Source organism: Corylus avellana, chromosome ca1 (assembly GCF_901000735.1).
Source record: "Corylus avellana chromosome ca1, CavTom2PMs-1.0".
Classification (NCBI taxonomy): domain Eukaryota; kingdom Viridiplantae; phylum Streptophyta; class Magnoliopsida; order Fagales; family Betulaceae; genus Corylus; species Corylus avellana.
In genome coordinates this window covers 21803795-21820920 of record NC_081541.1, presented here as the reverse complement: position 1 = coordinate 21820920, position 17126 = coordinate 21803795, and the positions used below count along the sequence as shown (strand labels likewise).

General features: G+C 40.6%; 1 non-coding gene across 1 annotated transcript; it reads left to right on the top strand.

The window, feature by feature from the left end:
• The first annotated feature begins 1428 nt into the window (after positions 1-1428).
• LOC132168284 (small nucleolar RNA R71) lies at positions 1429-1535 on the top strand. The gene has a single exon (XR_009438802.1). It is a non-coding gene; the product is annotated as a small nucleolar RNA R71 (small nucleolar RNA).
• Positions 1536-17126: the final 15591 nt, after the last annotated feature.

Sequence of the window (17126 nt, the reverse complement as noted above, 5' to 3'; positions counted from 1 at the left end):
AATAGCAGTTTGGTTTAAACAGACACTAAGACAATTCAGATCATCTTGGGATAATTTTAGTGCATAAAAAATTTTGAATTCTATTTTCTCCCCATTTACCTTCATACTTACAATTCCCTTTTTTATGCAGATTTTTGTGTCTACGCTCCTCATGAAAGGTCTCCCCAAGATAATAGATAAGGATAGAAGCATAGGGGATTCTTCCATGTCTAAAACAATGAAATCAGCTGGTAATATAAATTGATTTACCTTTGCCAGTACATCCTTCAAGATGCCTCTCGGTCTTATAATGCTTTTGTCTGCCAGTTGTAAGGTGATCAAGGTTGATTGTAACTCCCCCAAACCCAATGTTACATACACAAACAAGTTGATGCCCGCCTCAGATCCAACAGTGCATGCTCAAATGACTGGTCACCTATCTTGCAAGGGATAGTGAAACTACCCGGATCTTTCAACTTGGGACGCAACTTTCTCAACAATACTGCACTTACTTCTTCTGTCAAAAACACTTTCTCATGATCCTAAAACTTCATTTTATGAGTACAACAATCCTTTAAAAATTTAGCATAAGTAGGAATTTGTTGAATTGCTTCTAGTAAAGGAATGTTTAGTTCGACCTTTCTTAAAGTTTCAAAGATATCCAGAAGTTGTTTTTCTTTCTTTGGTTTTACTAACCTCTAAGGGAAGGGTGGTGCATTCACCTTCTCCTTTTCACTTACCTTGGAGGCTGAAGCTCCAATTGAAGGATCTTGTACTATCTCTTTTTGTCCCACCTTGTTGTCCACACTCCTACCACTCCTGAGAGTTGTCACAGCCTCGAGTTGCTCTTGACTTCCTGATATAGTATGAACTCGGTTGTCATCCCTCTTTTCTTCACACAGTTCTTTAGCCAGGTTCTCTACTTGATCATTCAATCTTTGGATGACTTGACTGGCTGTTACTTCCAGTGTCTGAATGGTTTGACTTGTCTGAGCATTAGTCTGCTGTTTCATGGACAAAAACTGAATCACAGCCTCTCCAATGTCATTCCTTTTGGACTCCTGATCTGCAATTTCAAACATGGAACATGTCTCAGTGGTGTGGTCACAGTGAGAACATATATCACATACCTTGAATTGTGCACTTTGTTGAATAAGGGGGGTGTGATGACTCGTCAAGGCTTTTACTAGCATGTTCAGCTTCCTTTCTATGGTGGCCATTTGAGTTTGAACTCCACTATTTGTGTCTTCTTCATGCATGCTCTTACCTCTTAGTCCTTGCCTCCCTCTGGGTGAGAATTGTTGAGAGTTCTCACATATGGTCTCAAAGAGTGCCACAGCTTCTTTACTATTCTTCTCCATCAACATGCCATCACAAGCTAAATCTGCATGACCTTCATTGGCATTACTTCAACCTTCATAGAAAGCTTGTACCTGATCGTCTTGAGATAAGTTATAATGTGGCCAACTGAGAAGTAGCTTATTGAAGTGCTCCCATGCTTCAAAGAAAAGGTCTTCATCTTTTTGTTGGAAGGTTTGAATCTCCCTTCTCAATTTCATTGTTTTTTGGGTTGGAAAAAATTTCTTCAAGAACTTTGTGGCCATCTCTTCCCATTTATGGATAGATCCTGCAGTCAAGGAATTCCACCAGAGTTTAGCATTATCTTTCAAGGAAAAAGGGAAAAGAATTAACCTGATTCCTTCTGCGGTTAAACCCTGGACATTCTGAGTTTTGAAGAGATCAAAAAAGTCTCGAATGTGCAAGTATGGATTATCAGAAGGTGTGCCTCTATAGTGTGGAATCAATTTGAGCAGATGTGGAGATAAGTCAAAGTTGCTCTGTCCAATTGGCTGGAAGTCAATGCATGATGGTTGATCGAGATTTTGTGGCATAAAGGCATTTTTCATGGGCTTTACACACTGGTGGATTTTCTTCCATTCTTTCTTCAATCTTGAATTCTTCTTCCATTCGGGGTTGTCTCTTTGCATTCATCGGATGCTACGTTCAATTTTTGGATTGTATGGAATGATGGCTAAATTTTGAGACAGCCGACCCTGCATGATAGCAATTTAAAAAGAAAATCAGTTTTTTTGTGATTTTACAGTAGCTTTGGTGCTGCTACCAGAACTGCTCTCGAGCACCGGGTTCTTGTGCTCGATCGCAGTGATGCGTTCACTGCCTCTGGAACGAGTGCTTGTTGTGCACTGGTGCCTACGAGTATGCTCTATCGCAGTAGACTCACGATCGATTGTGCTACTGCAACACAAAACCGCACTTGAAAACAGAGAGCAGGAAACAAAAACAAAGTAAAAAATAAAAATAAATTAAACTTTAAAGGAAAATAACTCAAAATAAAATTAAATAATCCCCGACAATGGCACCAAAAACTTGTTGTGCCAAATACTTATCTAAATTAATAGGCACATACTCGGTACGTTTTACTTCCAAGTGCACAAGATAAAAACGTGAGTATAGAGTGCAAGTACGAGATCATTCCCACGAGAATTGTCGTTTTTATTTAGAGTTGATTTTCCAATTTAAATTGTCAAATTGTCACAAATTTGCAATGGTGAAAAGATATAAAAATAATGAAAAGGTTAGGGTTTTGACATCCACCACAAATCATACTAATTAAGATAATATTAGGCCACTATTCCAATCATATGGTATATTTAGTGCTTGTCAACCTACGGGTAAGGTATCTACTTCTTAAGCTATTGATCTCCCTAAGAAATGAATTAGGCATGATAGCCACTCGAATTCGTTTCTACTCTAAAGGATTTAGCATGATATCTACTAAGTTGTTCTTTAGGGAAACATAATTCTATGCAGATCGACAAACACATGAGTCCTAGGGCATGGTATCTACTCCTAATTCCCATGTTGGTTAAGCCAAGAACCTATGGTGAGGTTCTTTTGCCATTTTATTAAGCCCAAGATTCGGTCATCTAAATTAACATAATTAATAGATTCCAAACACATGCAAATAATGATGAGGCACATTCACATGGGGAATTCAAATCACATAGACATAATCAATTAAATTAATACACTATGATTGAAACAAGGCACTAGTATTAAATTAAAAAAAGGCATGATTAGGGCTTCAATCTACCCCTAACAATAAGTTTAGTTACACATAGTGAAACTAAAACATAAAAAAAAAAGGAAAGAAGAAACCGGAAAACGCTTCTTGAAGTAGCCTCCAATTTCTCTCTCTGGAATTTTCTATATTTTCTAAAAGACCCAGAGGTCTATTTATAGGCTTTAGAAAGACCTGGAAACCCTAGAAAACCTAATAAAATCGGAGAACAAAACCCTAGTCCAATTAGAGTTGGGAAAACCTAATTTTAAGTGTCTTTCCACATCTGGGTCACCCGAGTGCACTCGATCGCCATGCCTTGCGCTCGAGCACTGATGCGCTCAAGCCTAAGTGTGGTGCAGTCGATCCGAACTCCAGCTTTCCTCAAAATTGGCCCTTGATGCCAAAAACTTCTAGAAATGCTTCATTTTCCTTCAAACTCCTAAAAATAGACAAAAACACGAAAATGAAGTAAAACAACATAAAATAGCACAACTAAAGGATTAACATCATAAATTAAGAGGCTAAAATATGTATATTTTAGCACTTAACACCCCCTACCTGTCAGGCGTACGCCTTCCTTGCCCTTCCTGACTCACCTCCCCCAGGAAATCCACCTATTATGGTGTGGATTTCTAGGATATTTGCTTTGTTTTAAGGCTCTCGGGTTGGGCAAGTATGCTCTCTTCTGGGCTCCTCTCGCCATCCTATGTTCTCCCAAGGATATCTGTCCTGATTTCTGCAATCGGGGCCTCTACTTCAATAACGTTCTCACTATCGGTGATCCCGTGGGTCACGGTAATTCACCTCTTGGATGTAGTTTTCCTTGGGAGGGTCTGCCCTTCTCTTTTCTCCCAAGAATCAGACGAGCTTACCGTTCTTGATGAACTTTTCAATGAGGTGCCTCAAAGCTATGCAACCCTCTGTGTAGTGGCCCTTAGCTTCGTGGAACTCATAGTAGCGATCTGAGTTCTGATTCTATGGAACCCCTGGCATTCTTTGGCGTTTTCGATATTCTGGGTCCCTTTTGACCTCCATCAAGACTGCAGAAATGTTGGCATTGAGTGGAGTGAAGTTGTAGTCTCTGAACTTCATCAAGAAGGGTCTTGGATAAGCTAACTTCCTCATTGATGAATTCCTCCACCTTATCTAATAGCTCCTGTAGGTTGCTTGGTTGTCTCCTTGCAATTTTTCTTGCCACTGGTTCATTAGGAGAGATGCCATTATAGATAGCGGGAGATATCACACCATCACTAGGATCCTCTACCTTTAGTTTCTCGGAATTGAACCGGACCTTAAACTCCTTCTAGCTTTCCCCTTCCTATTGGTGAAATGTCAGAAAGTACCCGGAAGGCTTCTTCCTTTCTTTGGATCCCAAAAAATGGGTTAAGAAAATTCGAGCAAGATCTTCAAAGGTGCCTGTGGAGTTGGGCAACAAAAAACAGAAAGCCCTGCACACAATTTCGTCGGTCGTGCCGTGCAGCGCCAGATGCATTGTTGTTCACAAATACCTACCAAAATAGATAGGCAAATAACTGGATGTTTTACCCACAAGTCACGAGGTCAACATAGTAGTATAGTGTTCAAATACGGGGTCATTCCCACAAGGACTGCTGAATCTTGTCTAAAATCAATTCCTAAAGTAAAATAAAACAAGAGATTTTATTTAAATTGATAATGATAAAAAGGTAGGGCTTTGATATCCATCACTAATTATATTAAGCTAATATATCAATATGCCAATGTTTTGATCAAGTTATGTCTATCTAATGTTTGTCAACCTAAGGGCATGGGTGTATACTCGTTAAGCTATAGATTTCCCTAAGCAACGAGTTAGGCATGGATCTATACTCTAACTCTTTTCTTCCCTAAAAGATTTAGCATGGTGTATACTATATTGTTCTCTAGGAAAGCAGATATTTTGTGAAAATCAAAAAACACATGAGGCCTAAGGCATGGGTGTATACTCCCGGTTCCCCATGGTGATTAACCCAAGAACCCGGTGTGGATTACTTTTGTTACTTATGTTAAACCCAGGACTCAGTCTTCCAAATTGATTTAACTAACTAGTCCATACCACATGCACAGGTTGATCAGGCACACACATATGAGGAATTCATGAAACTAGGTATTCATCAAGTTAGATATCATAACAAGATCATCATAAATTCGCCAATATTGAATATTAACAAAACATAACTAGGGCTTCAATCTAGCCCTACTAATTAAATTAGTTACACATAAAGTTGATGCTAAACATCTTCATAAAATAAAAGAAAAGAAAGGAAAAAAATAAACCCGAAACTTGAACTTGAAGAGCTCCAATTCTTCTCCTTACAAAGCATACCTATTCTAGAGGCTTAAGGGTCTATTTATAGGCTTTAGAAGTCCTTGACAAACAAGTAAACCTAGGAAATTCGTAGGGTTTCAAAAGCTATTACAATTGGGAGTTGGAAAACCCTAATATGGAAATACTAGCATTCTAGCCGCAACTTTGATGTGTCTCCTGCGCACGGTTGCGATCGATCGCAACCCATGTGTGCTCGATCACAGGTCTGCGATCGAGCCTCTTCTATTGTGCGCTCGTGGCCTGCTTCATGCTTTGGATTCTTTGGTACTGCGCTCGATCGCTGGGAACCTATGATCGATCGCAGTGTCAGGGGATTCCATTTTTCCCATCTTCTCTCTTTGAGCCCAAATCTTCCAGATTTACTTCATTTTCTTCCAAAAGCCTACAAAAGTATGGAAAACAGAAAAAGGAATTAAAATGACATAATTAACTAAAACCAAAGGATTAAAACATGTAAGTTAAGAGCCGAAAATATGAATATTTTAGCACTTAACACACCTCCAAACTTACATATTGCTAGTCCCTTAGCAATACAAAACTAACAACAAAAGCGAAAAACAGAGTACAGAAAGATAAATCCATCTTTCGTGGGATGCACAATTGCATTTAGCATATGCAACAAGCCTTTTAAACCTCTAGGAATTCCCTAGAGTACAAGTGAAGTCTCGTGAGGGTTTTCCAGAAATGTTACCCACAAACATCATGCACAGTTCATGTTATTCCAGAAATTAAAGTATCACTACAAGATTATGATTTTCATTCATAAGCAAGCTTAAAAAGATGAACTCCATCTTCACAATGAATTGGAACCTCAAAGTGTAATTACTTTCAAAGGACATACTAAATCATCACAAGTTTGAAAATTGTGTACAGTGAATTAGAACAAAATTATGAGGCTTCTAAATCTTTCCAACATGTAATGTCTCCATCTCTCAAAATTCATTGAAATCCCTATTAGAATGAACAACCATGGCATATTTCTTTTCCTCTTTTTTTTTTTTTTTGGTCAGGTTGTGCAATGTTTGGTTCCTTTAAGCTTTCTAATTGACCCTTGTAGCGAGTGTTAAGTCAATGACTCCCAAAGCAGAAGGTTTTAGGGCATTAGGTGTAGAGACACCCCTAAGGATCTACTAAGTCGAGTCAAAAAGGCTACAAAACCAAACTAACCATTACATTGATCAAATCAACATTTTTCACTTTTTGACGTGAACACTCAATGCTTTGAGGCAAGGGGTCCAGTTACTCAGTGAAAAGCCATCAATGATCATTTATTTCACATTATTATTATTATTATTACTACTATTATTATTATTATTATTATTTTATATATATGCCACCGTGTCATCTAATAAGTCATCCAATTTCATCCAAGATACAGAAACACACATATCAGACCTCATGTCATACCTCACAAACTATGTACTAGTGTGCTTGTGTGATAAGATCAAACATGTGATTTTTCAACTGTCATCAACAAGTAACCAAACTAACAGATTCACTCATCAGATCATGTGTTCAAAATTTTAAGCTCACTGATGAATTCAAGCCACAATTCTTTTAGATCAACTTAAAATTTTAGGGCAAAAATGAACATGCATAATTTTTTTTTTTTTTTTGTTTTTTTGAATATAAACAAACAAACACACAAACAAATAACTTGAAATTGGGACAAAGTATGTGAACAATCATGTGCGCCCATACCCCCAAACTTAAATGACACATTGTCCCCAATGTGTCTAAGTAAAGGAAAGAGTGTACCCGGGAGATGGTCGACATGATCTTGGAAAGCATGGCTCATAGCAAACCCCCAAACTTGAACTGAAGCACACTTGTCCCTGCACAACAAAATACTAAAATAACAATGGAAAACAATAGAACTAAAAATAAAAATAAAATAAAAACAAATAAACAAGGAAATAAAAAGGATATGCTGTGGGGTGCCTCCCATGAGTGCTAAGTTTTACGTCTTCAGCCAGACGGTGGTCCCTGCTCAGTGCTGTCCAGAAGTAGATGCTCCAGATGGTGGTAGTAAACGGCACCACATCAATTCTTCCAAGGCAGCTAGTCGTTGATCCATCAGTGGTTTATCTTCCCGAGCCTCCCTTTTTTGATCAGCGAGTTCTCTCTGAAGGCCTGCCATCTCCTCACTAAGGGAGCGGTATTGTGCGGCTTGAAAAATGATCGGGGCCTACTCCTCTGCTGCTACCGGCTCAGCGGCTGGTTCATCTTCGGCCATTGGCTTGGCCTCATTCCCTTCTTCACCAGTTGCTGGTGCTGGGGGTACCTGGGGCATATGGGAGCAGCTCTTGTTCCATTGGCAAATGCCAAATATAGGAGTAGTAGTAACTGGCTCATCTACTGTAGTGCCCTTGATGCCCTTTTTTCTAAGAATATACGTGATCAGGTATAGGAAAGGCAACCCCCATGAATGAGTGGACTCTGCTCCTCCAATGTGCACTCCATTCCAAAATTTATGAATTTGGTTCCAAATGATGTCGGGAATGGAGTACCAGGCATCCTTGTGGAAGGCGTAGAGGGTCTAGAGAAATTGACCACGCCTCTGAGTTTTGTGTCCCAAGGGGAAAGTATTTCGATGTAGTATTGAGTCCACAAACCAAAGACTTTGAGGTAGCTTGGATTGGCTGCCGGCATTATGGTGGGCATTGGCATATTGCCCTTAGCACATGTCCTCAATGATTTTCGCCATATAGTATCGGGGCAGTTGCTCGGCAAGATGTGCGGTTTCTGGAGGATGCTCATCATTGCAGTGAAGAGCAGCGGCAATGTCGGCCCGTGTCACATCAACAACTTAGCCTTGCACCTAGGAAGAGAGGGCGGCCAGCCTATCGCAATCATGGGATAGGTGGGCATAGAACTCAATCACCAGCTTCTGGTAGGCAGTGGAGGTGACTGGTTTGAACAGTATCTTGAGCCCCCTTCGGTTGAACTCCGCGATCGCCCATTGAGTCGCCTCAAGATTTTGGAAGTCTTTGCGAATGGCAAAGGTGGTCTCAAATAGTAGCTCCCGCTCTTCAAAAGTGGGCGGGGGAGAAATAGCTTGGGCCTCGGACCCCCGGGAGGATGAAGCACGGGTTCTTGGCATTTTGTGCTTGATTGGGGACTTTTTGCAAACACCTGGTGTGCACTGCAGATGGCCAACTTTGCAACACAAAGAAAACACCACTCAAAACACCCTGCAAAAACACAAAAATCCAACATAGAGCGATAATGTGGGTGGATAAACACCCACACTGTGCTAAAAATTGAAAAGAAAAGTGAAGGTGGGGGTCGGAGTTGAGGAGGTGGATGAGAATGGGGAACGTGATATGTGATGAAAGTGGTGGCCGTAGGGTAGAATGGAGCCGTACAAGTGCAGATGTGGGGTGGTGGTGGTGGTTCACATGGTGAAAAATGGTGGAGGAGTGGTGTTATTGGATGTCTCTAGAGTTGGGTGCTTGGAGAACCTGTACGGCGCCGTGAGAGTTTGACGGGAAAGGGGAAAGAAAGTGACAAATAGGTCATATGCCCTGCTGTTCGAGTGCGCTCGATCGCACACATGGTGTGCTCGATCGCATTCGGCCAAGAGTGTGCGTGTGTGGGTGAGGTGCGCTCGAGCGCACACAAGGTGCGTTCGATCGCACTAATAGAATGTCAAAAGCTATCATTCGGTTACTGCGCTCGCTCGCATTCTGGCTGCGATCGATCGTAGTAACAGAATGTAAAATTTTTATTTTATTTTATTTTATTTATTTATTTTTTTGAATGCATAATGTACAACAATGAAAAAGAAACACACAAGATAAGTGAGATACATGTAAAGTAAAGAAATTGATATGAAGAAAAACAAGAGGGGAAAAAGTGTACCGCCTTCAGTGGCCTCAGTACCACTATTTTGAGTAGATGCGCTTGAGTTCCTGGACTGCTTAAACGCTTCTACTTGCAACTGTAATGCCTCTAGTGCAGAGAACTACACTTGAGCTCCACAGAATGTGGCTCAAGTGACCTTGGTGGTGCAGGAACAGGACTTTCTTTATAGGTTGATAATTTCAATTCCACATAAGACGCCTTCTTGATCTGTGTTCTGTGATGATGGTCCTTTGGTTTTTTCTTGTGGAACTTGTTGTCCCCATTTGCTTCATGACTCAAGTCGTCCCATTCATCCAGTTGTAGCTTTCTTTTGGTACTTGGGTATGGTGGATTGGCTTGAAGAGGTTGCTTTGCTCCACTAATTTTCTCAGAAACATATACACAGACTGGCCCAGTGTCCTGACTTGTGGACTCATGAGTGAGAGGGGTCTTTTCTAGATTTTTCTGTGGGTCCAGTAAAACTGGCTCACTAACATCTTGGATCATACAAGCATCAAAACATTCTAGATCATCGTGAGGTAACTTCATTGCATCAAATATTTTAAATTCTATTGTCTTACCATTCACCTTCATACTTATTGTACCCGTCTTCACACCTATTGTAGTATTAGCAGTTCTCATAAAGGGTCTTCCTAAGATGATAGGCAAGGGTGATGGCATAGAGGATTCTTCCACATCTAACACAATGAAGTCAGCAGGTAAAATAAATGTACCTACCTTTACCAACACATCCTCAAGTATACCTCTTGGTCTTTTGATGCTTCTGTCTACCAATTGCAAGGTCACAGAGGTTGGTTGAAGCTCCCCCAAACCTAGCTTTTCATAAACCATGTAAGGCAGCAAATTGACCCCTGCTCCCAGATCTAGCAATGCATGCTCAAAAAGGTGGTCTCCTATCCTGCAAGGAATGGTAAAACTACGTGGATCTGTTAGCTTAGGTGGTAATTTTCTCAATAAAACTGCACTTACCTCTTCTGTTAGGGCCACAGTCTCGTGCTCTTCAAATCTACTTTTGTTAGTGCAACAATCCTTTAAAAATTTGGCATAAGAAGGAATCTGTTTAATTGCATCTAACAAGGGAATATTGATTTCTACTTTCCTCAAAGTCTCAAAAATATCCATAAGTTGCTTTTCTTTATTTGGTTTGACTAACATTTGAGGAAGGGGGGTGCATTTACCTTCTCCACTTTGTTTACCTTAGAAGTTGATGGTTCATCTGGAGTTACTTAAGGTGGCTCTTCAGTTCCAATGACTTTGCCATTCCTGAGCACTGTGACTGCTTTCAGCTGCTGGTGACTCCTTGGGTTAGGTATTGTTTGAGCTGGAAATTCTCCGTGTTTCCTCTCATTCAGCTCCTTTGCGATCTGCCCCATTTGCACTTCCAATCTCTGAATGGCTTGATCAGTCTTTGTATTGAATTGTTTCTGATCAGCCTCGAATTGCTGTTGTGAGGTCACCAGGTTGTGTATCATATTCTCCAATTGGTTCAATTTTGACTCTTGAGTTGGTTCGCTTGCTTGTTGGGGCCCCTTCTGCTGTCCTTGATTGTTACTCCAAGAGAAATTGGGATGGTTGCGCCATCCTGGATTATAAGTGTTGGAGTATGGATTGTTCTTGTGGGGGTAATTGTTTTGTCCCACATAATTCGCCTCTTCTTGCTCTGCAAATGGAGATAAAGGACACGTCTCAGAAGTGTGATCTAGATGGGAACAAATAGCACATACCTAGATTGGTGTGTCCTGTTGCAGAGGTGAAATTTTCTAAGCAGTCATGGCCTTGACAATCATGTCTAACTTCTTTTCCACAGCAGCCATCTGATTGGGTGATCCCCCATTGAAGTTTACTTCATACATGCCCTTGCTCTTGGCTCCTCTCCTTCCTCTGGAGCAGAATTGCTGGGAATGCTCACTTAATTTCTCAAAAAGCTCCATTGCTTCCTCACTACTCTTCTCCATAAGTGCTCCTCCACAAGCTGAATCAACCATCCCTTTGTTAGTGTCATCTAAACCTTCATATAAAATTTGTACCTGATCATCTTGAAGGATGTTGTGATGTGGGAACTTTATAAGCAATGAATTGAAGTGATCCCATGCCTCGAAGAACAGATCTCCATCTCGTTGTTGGAACATTTGAAGTTCCCTTTTAAGTTGTCTTGTCTTTTGAGCTGGGAAAAACTTCTTCAGAAACTTGGTGGCTAATTCTTCCAAAGTATGGATAGAATCTGCAGGCAAGGAAGTATACCACAATTTAGCATTATCTTTCAAAGAGAAAGGAAAGAGGACTAACCTGCGTCTCTCTGGAGTTAGCCCTTGGACATGTTACAACTTGCATAAATCAAAGAATTCTTTAAGATGCAAGTTGGGATCCTCAGTTGCTGTGCCTCTGAAGTGAGTCAATGCATTAAGGATTTGAGGAGAAATATAATAGCTGGCTTCCACCTCCGGTTGATATGCTATGCGTGAGGGTTGATAGAGGTTTGCTGGAACTAATGCCTGCTTCATCGGTCTCCACGCCGGTGGTGGATTTGCCTCTAATGGTCTTGGCCCAATTGGATTCTCTTGCAAATCTTCCATCTCAATTTCTTCCTCTTCTTCTTTGTCTCTAGGTCATTGTCAAATTGTCCACTCAATTTCAGGATCGAGTGGAATGACGGTTGAGTCTTGAGATTGATGACCTTGCATCAATTGAATTGCATCTTCAGTCAGGCCGCTTCAATGCGGCTGGTCCGGATGCTCCCTGGAACTGCGCTCGATTGCAGGGTGGTGCACTCGATCGTACTTACCTGACGTTCGATCGCAATCACAGAATGCTAGTCCGCAACCCGAAACAGAAAACAGAAAAATTAAGAATCGACAGAAAATATTTTTGACAAAAACAAAATTGAAAATTAAAAATTAAAATATCACAACTAAAGGAAAATAATTTTAAACAAAATTCACCACAATCCCCGGCAACGGCGCCAAAAACTTGTTGTTCACAATTACCTACCTGAATTAATAGGCAAATAACTGGATGTTTTACCCGCAAGTGCACGAGGTCAACATAGTAGTATAGTGTGCAAATACGGGGTCATTCCCACGAGGACTGCTGAATCTTGTCTAAAATCAATTCCCAAAGTAAAATAAAACCAGAGATTGGATTTAAATTGATAATGATAAAAAGGTAGGGCTTTGATATCCATCACTAATTATATTAAGCTAATATATCAATATGCCAATGTTTTGATCAAATTATGTCTATCTAATGTTTGTCAACCTAAGGGCATGGGTGTCTACTCCTTAAGCTATAGATTTCCCTAAGCAATGAGTTAGGCATGGGTGTATACTCTAACTCTTCTCTTCCCTAAAGGATTTAGCATGGTGTACACTATGTTGTTCTCTAGGAAAGCATATATTTTGTGGAAATCAACAAACACATGAGGCCTAAGGCATGGGTGTATACTCCCAGTTCCCCATGTTGATTAACCCAAGAACCCGGGGTGGATTACTTTTGTTACTTATGTTAAACCTAGGACTCGGTCATCCAAATTGATTTCACTAACTAGTCCATACCACATGCATATGTTGATTAGGCACACACATACGAGGAATTCATGAAACTAGGTATTCATCAAGTTAGATATCATAACAAGATCATCACAAAGGCGCCAATATTGAATATTAACAAAATATAACTAGGGCTTCAATCTAGCCCTGCAAATTAAATTAGTTAAACATAAAGTTGATGTTAAACATCTTCATAAAATAAAAGTAAAGAAAGGAAAAGAATAAACCCAAAACTTTAATTTGAAGAGCTCCAATTCTTCTCCTTACAAAGCATACCTATTCTAGAGGCTTAAGGGTCTATTTATAGGCTTTAGAAGTCCTTGACAAACTAGTAAACCTAAGAATTTCGTAGGGTTTCAAAACCTATTCCAATTGGGAGTTGGAAAACCCTAATATGGAAAGACTAGCATTCTGGCCACAGCTTTGATGTGTCTCCTGCGCATGGGTGCGATCGATCGCAACCCGTGTGCGCTCGATCACAGGTCTGTGATCGAGTCTTTTCTATTGTGCGCTCAAGCACTCGTGGCCTGCTTCATGCTTTGTCTTCTCTGGTACTACGCTCGATCGCAGTGTCAGGGGCTTCCACTTTTCCCATCTTCTCTCTTTGAGCCAAAATCTTCCAGATTTACTTCATTTTCTTCCAAAAGCCTGCAAAAGTATGGAAAACACAAAAAGGAATTAAAATGACCTAATTAACTAAAACCAAAGGATTAAAACATGTAAGTTAAAGGCTGAAAATATGAATATTTTAGCACTTAACATGCATCCGATAATTTTCTAGGTGCTCGGTTACGTCCCCGACCCCGCTATAGCTTGGGATTTAGGGTGTTTTGAACTTGTGGGGGAGTGGATGGTCAATCACCTGCTTGGTGAAGGGCATTTCTGTCCCAACGAAAAGTTTGCTCACCACAGCGGCTTTGTGTTTTTCCTTCTTCTCCATGGCTGCAAGTTTCATCTTCAAGTCTGCTACGGCTTTGTCTACTTCGCTTTGCTAATTAGCTACCAGTTGATTTTGGTCATTAACGGCAAGCTAACCTTTTTTAGGCTCAGCGGTTTTTCAGGGGATATCGCCTCCATGGGTGCTTCACAGGGTGTTAAACTCTACGTGACTATTTTCACCTTTGTTGTTATCGTGTTGATGCATGCGATTGCTTTAACCTTGGTTGTTATCGCATTGGTGGTGTTGACTTCCACCCAGGTGGCTGCAACCGTCAAAGTGGTGGTCGCGATTTTCTTGCTCCTCCAAATGCCCGTTCGGGTTGATAGAATGGGATTGTTCAGGGAAGAGGAGGCGCAGCTCCTAATTTTGTTGAACCAGACGCGCCACCTGTGCTTCTAGACGTGATACATTCCCTATCTCCCGCGTTTTGGGGAGCGAGTGGTGGCCTTTGGTTGGCCTGGATAGCTAGGCCTTCGCGGTGTTGGGCTTGGCTTTTAGACCTTGTGTTCACCATTATCACGGATTTTTGATTTCATAAGAATGATTTGTCATTCCCACAGACGACGCCAAACTGTTGGTACAATTTTCGGTATGGTGGACCCAAGGGCAGATCGGTAATATTGACCTTGTATTTTCTTTCTTTCCTGCAAAATAACAACACTTGTTAAGAGGATGCGCCGGGTGGTGGCCGGGGCATTCCTCCTCTGATGCTTAAGTTAGTGTCTGTGTAAACTCAGTATAGAGCTTAGTAGAGTATGAATTATGTACCTGTTTCTGTTGTTTACGAGCCTTTTATAGGTGGGACTCATAAAGATGGTGATGATGACCAGGCAGAGGATCTGGGATCTGGGCGTAACAGATAGAGGAGTTAATATTTTGGTTCCCTGACTGTTATGGTTGATGAGAAACTGTTCATGCTATTGACATCATACCGAGAATGGCGCACAACGGTTACCATGGCTGGTATGATCCAGAGAATAGCGTATAACCGTCGATGCTATTTAGGTGTGTGTTGTAACTGACCCAATAATTAGGCCATATTCAAGCTGTTAGCATGATGGGTGCATATCTTGTCCATAACTGTCGTATCCGTGCGCTGTGTATATCATTGATTTTGTCAATGCTGCAAGTCGGGTGAGCATGGTCTCCTGGGAATGCAAGCTCGATGAAGTGACGTCATATTTGTGCTTCCAAAACTGGGTTTTTTCTTAGTATGCCCATCTGACTGTGCTGGTCTTCTACCCGGGTTAACGGGCTATGGGCTTGATTGTTAGATAGCAAGCCCAATGACCCTGGTGTAGATTTCGGTGTAACATATGTAAAAACTTATGTTATGTTATTTATATGCTTACAAGAATTTATGTATTACATGAAATGTTTTTTTAAGAGTTCTATTTCAATCAGAAAATTTATTTATTGTCACTAAAAGATTTAAGGGTACAACGCTTTCACGAATGTTTGTTATGAAAGATATCCCAATTTTTATTTTGGAAAGTAAAGAGAAGTAAGACACTCCAACACGTTGCCCAAATTTGAGTTAAGAGAAAATAAGTAATGGAAAAAGAGAAGAGTTTTATAAGATGGGGCAAAAGTGTGGAGGAGATAATTTTTGCCCAAAGATTCAACGAAACGAAACACGGTACCGGCACTAGAGATGGAAGCGCAACCCACTAAAGGACGTTGAGAAGGTGGGATCCATCCTTTTTGCCAAGCTGAGTGCATCATGAGTTAATCGGCTGGCCTAGAAGGTACGTCTGCGGTCACAGGCGCTTCCATTGTCATAAAGGCTGCGCAACCCTAGTACACATGGGTAACAGTGTACATGGGCCCTACCATGTGAACAATTGTATTAAGTAATGATTATTGTTCATTTGTTGAGAATTATTTTTTGTTCTATTGAAAAGAAAAATATTTTTCTTGGAGATTTCATAGAAAAAGTCAGTGTTAAAGAAAATGAATTTAACTTAAATGTTTTATGGTTGAGGATCTTCTTACTGAGCATTTATTTCGCTCACCCTTATTATGTTTTGTTTTCAGGGTATAAGCAAGGTGGGGTTTATAAGATCAACAAGCTTCCTGCTTGTCTCCTAGCTCGCCAATCTTTTTAAAGTGATTCTCCTTTATTGGATCCTTCAATAGACTACTTATCATTGATGAACAAAATGGCTTCTCAAATACAACAACACTCTAAGAGAAAATAGCTCTAAAGCTTTGAATACTGATAATCCTCTCTTAGCACAATATAGAATTTGCCTTTTAGTTGCTTAGAAAAATCGTGCTCTATAGAGTCCTATATATAGGCAATTGAGTAGGTTTCCTTGCTGAAGTAGAAAATCTTATTATGAAAATGCCACGGCAATGTTTAGACGGCTGACAGCCACCATTCGAACGGAACTAGGGTTTTATAGAAGTCCAAGCTGAAGTTGGAAAACCCTAATGTGGCAACAACATACTTCCATATGTTGTTGAAGCTTCCGTATGTGGCAACCCTAATGTAGCATCTAACAATAAGATGAAGCTGCCACGCTTGCTCTTATTCGTGCCAAAAAGCATCACCACCAATTCTAAGTGCAACCTTAACACAATAACTCATCTAACTACAAAAGTGGTAGCCTAGTAGTAATCTCCTCCCCAAGTGTTAGGAAAATGCAAGGAGGTATCGAGAAACATTGGGATGTTTGAAATAAAACTTCGTGGAGTTGCAAAGGGGTTGGTTCGTAGTTTAGAAATTTGGTCAAAATGCTCAACAGCATAGTAGGTGGATTCGTTTGTAAGGGTAATTAGGTCACTTCAGACTCTTAGGCCAAATACCTAAGTCTCACTAGTGAGAGTTGGTGGGGTCCAAATTTCAGGGTTGACTTTAATCTCAAGGTTGTTAAGAGAGGTCTTTAATAGCAAGGATGCCCTTAGGGGCGAGAGGTGGGAAATGTGGGGTTGGGGGTAGGGGGTAGGGGCATTTTGATCATTTGACAAGATATTTGGTTTCTTTAAGTAACACAAAATAATGGTGACCTCAAAATGCAAGGGTGCCAACCACTTGGCAAGTCATGGAAATTTTAGGTCTAGACTCTGAGGCATATGGTAATTTTGTATTTAAAAGAAGATAGCACTGAAATGGATGGTGTCACCCTTGGGTAGTCTAATAAAATGGTGTACTCAAGATGCAAGGATGCCAGGGTGATTATAAAAATTAGGATTTAGGTCTCAGGGGTATTTTAGTAATTTTTGAACATTGACAAAGCACAAAAATTCGTTTGGGTTAAGGTTGATGGCTTGAGGTGTTCGGTACTGCCCTAAGGACAAGTCCACATAGTGGCGACGATGCGAGGTTACCAAGGTATGAGAGTTAGAGTTTTAGGGCGA